This window comes from Grampus griseus (assembly GCF_964374135.1).
Source record: "Grampus griseus genome assembly, chromosome: 1".
Classification (NCBI taxonomy): Eukaryota; Metazoa; Chordata; class Mammalia; order Artiodactyla; family Delphinidae; genus Grampus; species Grampus griseus.
Window position 1 is genome coordinate 152,119,713 of NC_139017.1, and position 6,244 is coordinate 152,125,956.

A 6,244-nucleotide genomic window follows, 5' to 3' on the forward strand; every position below is an offset into this window, starting at 1 on the left:
TAGAACCTGCATCCTTAAATCACCACTTGACCTTGCTTCCCTAGTAGGGAGGGAGGATTTACTCATGGGGTGTTTTGCAGAACATGAATTCTATAGTTAAACTTTGGAAACAGCCTTCTGTAGACTCTTGGAGATGTACTATGTACAGTCAAATATTCTCTGAAAAGACCTGCAATAGAGAAATCTGTTTACCTTGGTTTATATCCCACGTTCCTAAGTTTGACTGTTTTAAGAAATGCCTATTCAAGCAGCATATAATACATATACCAAAGGACACTTTACTGGAATATTTTCGGTGGGATTGGAAATAGGATTTTTATTCCATTTCCCAAGTGTCTTAATACAACCTTTAGTGGACTGATGGTAAAATAAGAGGAAATTTTGTGCATTTTCACAATTGAGATTAGTAGCTCAAGCTGCTCCTTCAGCCTGGAATCTGTCTCCCTTGGCTTATAGAAATTCTGTTCATCCTACCAGGGTCAGCTTAAATGCCATATCTTCTACAAAAGCCCTCTAACCACTCCCCCTCCCCAGCACCTTGACGTGGGTGGGTCTGTTCTCTGCTTCCTTGGTGACTTGCTCATCACCTGTCCTTATAGGTAGTGACGGGGAAAGTGTATTTTCTACTCTGTAGTTTCTCCAGTATGCCGTATGCTGAAGAAAACCCGTGCTCATTTAAATGTCCCTCATTGTAGCTTTTTTTTTTCTTTTTTTTTGCGGTACGCGGGCCTCTCACTGTTGTGGCCTCTCCTGTTGCGGAGCACAGGCTCCGGCTGCCCAGGCTCAGCGGCCATGGCTCAGCGGCCATGGCTTACGGGCCCAGCCGCTCCACGGCATGTGGGATCTTCCCGGACCCGGGCACGAACTCGTGTCCCCTGCATCGGCAGGCGGACTCTCAACCACTGCGCCACCAGGGAAGCCCCCCCTCATTGCAGCTTTCATGTGAAGGCAGTGATGCTTTTCTGGTGTGGGCAGTAGCTTGTCTAGCTTTTTACCCGGTCTGGCTGCAGTGTCCATTTCCTTAGTGCTTGATCTCTAGGTGGCGGTGTTGTATTATTTAAACTCAAGCTTTCCGGCTCCTGCCCGTTGGCTCTGTTCTGAAAGTTTAAATTACCTGTATCACCCAAGTGTACACTTAACTTAGAGATCCAAAGGATTGCTTAAGTTATTTCTCCTGAAATCATATTCAGTGATGACCTGAGACACTGTATTGGAAGTGAAGCAGTCTGTGATTTTCACTTTTTCTATTCATTATCAGCTTTTTAACGAGGGGTTGGAGAGGATGAAGGTCATAACATTCTTTGTTTCATGGATTACGGGTTACAAAGGGGCTTTAAGAAGACCACACCATCCTCATGCCTATAGCAGGCAGAACGACTTGTTCCCTAAGCCATCTGCTGTAGATGTGTATGCTCTTAAAGACTCCCATGGAAGGAAATGCCACATATTTGAATGATAATATCTGCTTTCATCACTTTCTTTTGCCTCAGATGAGGTTTGTTGTAATTATTTCACGCTTGAGAGCTAAAACACTGCAAAGGAAAGGCTTTAGTACATTATCCTTCCACGGGCATATCATCTCTCCACAAGCCCCAGCTGTGACTTCGTTCTACAAAGACAAATTTTAATGTAAAAAGAACTAGATACATCAATGCATCTTCAGAACTGTTTAAAATGTAATTGAGAAAATTGCAAAAGGACAGTTATAATGAGGAACTTAGTGGAAGGAAACTAGTAACCCCCTGACCCCTCCAAGTACCCGTTACTACCAACGTGTCTCTGGAAAAGTGCTGCAACTTCCACTGTAAGATCCTTATACTTTAAAAAGCAACTTTTTGTTCAACATTGCTAATTATTAGAGAAATGCAAATCAAAACTACAATGAGGTATCACCTCATGCTGGTTAGAATGGTCTACAAATAATAATAATGTACAAATAATAAATGTATACAAATACTAAATGGTGGAGAGGGTGTGGAGAAAAGGCAACCCTCTTACACTGTTGCAGCCACTGTGGAAAACCTTTTTAAGGAGGTTCCTTAAAAAACTAAAAGCAGGGCTTCCCTGGTGGCGCAGTGGTTGAGAGTCCGCCTGCCGATACAGGGGACACGGGTTCGTGCCCCGGTCCGGGAAGATCCCACATGCCGCGGGGCGGCTGGGCCCGTGAGCCATGGCCGCTGAGCCTGTGCATCCGGAGCCTGTGCTCCGCAACGGGAGAGGCCACAACAGTGAGAGGCCCGCATACCACACACACAAAACAACAAAAAACTAAAAGTAGAGCTACCATATGATCCAGCAATCCCACTCCAGGGCATATATTCAGAAAAGATGAAAACTCTAATTCAAAAAGATGCATGCACCCCAATGTTCATAGCAGCACTACTTACAGTAGCCAAGACATGGAAGCAACCTAATGTCCCTCGACAGAGGAATGGATAAAGATATGGTACATATATACAATGGAATATTACTCAGCCATAAAAAAGGAATGAAATAATGCCATTTGCAGCAAACATGAATGGACCTAAATATTATCATACTAAGTGAAGTAAGTCAGAGAAAGACAAATAATTGTGTGATATCACTTATATGTAGAATCGAAAAAATGATACAAATGAACTTATTTACAAAACAGAAACAGACTCACAGGCATAGAAAACAATCTTATGGTTAACAAAGGGGAAGGGGGGAGAGGGATAAATTAGGAGTTTGGGATTAACAGATACACACTACTATATATATAATAAACAACAAGGATGTACTGTATAGCACAGGGAACTATATTCAATATCTTGTAATAACCTATAATGGAAAAGAATCTGAAAAACATACATGTATGTGTATATATATACATATATATAGTTATATAGTTATATATAGTTATATATATATATATATATAACTGAATCACTTTACCGTGTACCTTAAACAAATACAACATTGTAAATCTACTATACTTCAATTAAGAAAAGCATCTTTTGAGCTAAAGTGATGAAATATCAGGAGACATGTGACAATTAATTTGGTTTAATACAACATAGCCTGCAGAACAGACAGAAGCTTGGTCTGTAAAAATGGAATATTAATCTTCTACAATGTTCTTTTTGCTGTTTTTCTTTTTTTTTTGCCTGCATGGCATGCAGGATCTTAGTTCCCCAACCAGGGATCAAACCTGTGCCCCCTGCAGTGGGAGCACAAGTATTAACCACTGGACCACCGGGGAAGTCCCTTGGTTTTGTTTTTTAAGAGAGGAGCTGGTACACTCATTTTGATAAGTTGTATATACTCTTTCCTTTGTTCTCTCCCCTGTCTCTATTCAAATAGGCATGCAAACTTCCCGTTCCAGGTAATGAGTCAGCTGAGAAGGGAATGTTAATTTATTTGAGCCTATCTTATTCCGAAAAGCAATGGTGGAACTCTCTGTACTGGGGCCTTGTCCCAGCAAGGCATTGGCTTTACAGTTTTTCAAGATGAGCTAAGAAGTAGACCTAGAGCCCTAACCATTTCCCAATAGCTGTGTTTGGAAATTGGAGCTGCCTGCCGTTTCTGTGCTTGGAGGATGCTTTATTGCTGCATTGTAGTTCTTCCTGGTTAGAAGAGAAGATTCTAGGACTGAAGGTTCCTTGGGCTCTGTTTCCTCACTACATGACCCCTGTGGCAGGGTATTGATGGAAATGGGATCATTGAGAAAGGCAGGCTATTTGGCAAAAAGGAACTCATTTAAGTGTCAGGGGTCATAGGATCTTAGTGGAAATGTTCTCTGGACAACTCAAGTGATGAGGCTGGAAGGAGGGGAAGGGGGCTGAGCTGACGGTTGAGAGAGGACACTGAGCTGGTGGGGGCAGGACTAAGCAAAGGCCACGGTAGATCAGTGGAAGGAGGATCGCTGGGGAAGAGGTCAGAATGATCCTTGCAGTGAGAGGAAAACCAGGTGGACTGAAATGTGAAATGCAGTGAGAGACCTGATGGGTGAGAACAAATAGACCTTAATTTTGCCTAGGAGTATTGGAGACTTGGGAAAAACCTCTGAACTGGACAGCAGGACCATTTTCAACTCTATAGGTCCTTTACTCTCTTCTCCCAATGTATTATTAAATCCTGAAATTATTTATTCTTGATTTCTTTCAGATTCAAGATAATGGTTATAAAAGTACTTGTTGAACACTGGTATTCTTTTTTATTTTACCCCAGGCCAGACCTGTATCACATTTTATCTCAATTCTTACAGAAGCCTTGGCTTGTCTCTTAGATTCTTCCTTTTCAAAATCTAGACTAGCCTATGATAATAATAGCATTATTTTTGTTATAATTATTATTAACAGTAGCATTGGTATTAGACTATTTGACTGCTTACAACTCGCCAGCTATCGTACTTAGAGCTTTACTTGTGCCTTCTCATGCAATCTGCCAATGTCGTGAGGTTGGAGCTGTTGTTGTGGTCCATTTTACAGGTAAGAAAACTGAGGCCCAGAGAGGAACTTCCAAGAACCTATTGCTAGTTACTGGCAGAACGTGAACTTGAAGTCCCATCTATCTGATGCCTGAGCAAAGGCCTGCCTTCCTGGTAGTAACAGAGCTCCTTAGAGGCTGAGTCTACAAAAGGAGGAAGGAAAATGGCTAATGGGGACTCTGAACAGCTTGCCCAAGAGCAATTTGAGAGTAGATGTAGTCATCCATTGTGGCAGAGGCAGGATACCTGTTCACCAAACAAGCTTTCTCTTCTTGGGCACAGGAATAACATTTCCAGCTTCCCTTGCAATTATGGGCTGTTATGATTGAATTCTGGCCATAAGAATGTGAGTCAAGTGGTGTACAGCACTCCAAGCCTAGCCCATAAAATCCTCTCATGCACGATCCTCCATGCAAGATCCTTTCTTTCCACCAGATGGCTGCCAATGAGCACAGCAACACTGCTGAAAATGCAGAGCCTTGATGTGGAAGGAGCCTGGATCCCCCGGACACATTGTGCAAGGCTTATCTGCTAACAAGAAACAGTTGCATTGGAATGTTACATAAACTGTGAATAAATGTCTCTGATGTGAAGTCTTTGAGATTATGGACTTGATTTGTTATAGCAGTTGATATTATCCTAACTTATACACCTACACACTATGTGGGTTGTGATTCTTAGCTAGGAACTCAGGCAGGTAGTGAGTGAGAAAGGAAATCATCTCTGGAAAGGAGTGAACCAGAAAGATTCAGATTTTGTAGCCAGTTGCAATATACCAAAAACAATGTTCTTCAGGCCAAGGAGATTATAATAATTACAGAATTTGAAGCCTGGGGTTTGCTGGATACTCTTCAGGGGCAACTTCTGATGCAAGGAGTTCACTGTATGACTCTAGGAGTCATTGGATGGGCTACCAGGGGTTCAAGGGCTCCTGCATTTGTGTGCAAAATTACATGTACCAACGGGACAGAAGGAACCTGGTTTTTCTTCTCATTCACCTTCAAAAAGGTGAAGAACAGTTGTGAGTCTGAACACAAACCACTTAGGAGGCTGATTTAGAACAGAAATGAAAACCTGACTAGGCTGAATGTTCTGGATTTCACATTTTTCCCCTGGGTTTCCAATTGTAAGTGGAAAAGGAGAGCTTTTCTTGAAACCAGTACGTGAGCAGATGGTGTGAGTACCAATGAGCGAGTAAAATAGTCCCGGTGAGTGAAATCATGAATATAAAATGTAATTGTCTTGTGGTCAAGTAGCACATTAGGCCAATAGTCTTAGGGAAAAAAGCAAGCCTGGATCATGGTTTACCACCTGGCCTTACCAGCCTTCTCATCTCTGTATGTCAGAAGTGTCTTCATCCTTCAAATCCCTTGCTGGGGACCTCCTCCTTTAACAAGATTTCCCTGGTCCTGCTTTTCCCTTTTTTTTTTGGCGGTACGTGGGCCTCTCACTGTTGCGGCCTCTCCTGTTGCGGAGCACAGGCTCCAGACGCGCAGGCTCAGCGGCCATGGCTCACGGGGCCAGCCGCTCCGCGGCATGTGGGATCCTCCCAGACTGGGGCATGAACCCGTGTCCCCTGCATCGGCAGGTGGACTCCCAACCACTGCGCCACCAGGGAAGCCCTGCTTTTCCCTTCTTGATCTCACTTCTCAGTAAGACTCCTGGCCCACATTCTGGCCCATCTCATCTCCTCTTTTAATTATTCTATATGTGTAACGAAATCCTACAAGAGCCATCACTAAGTTAAGGGCAGAGTCTGTGCAGTAGCCCTCTTTCGTATCCACCAGGGGTGCT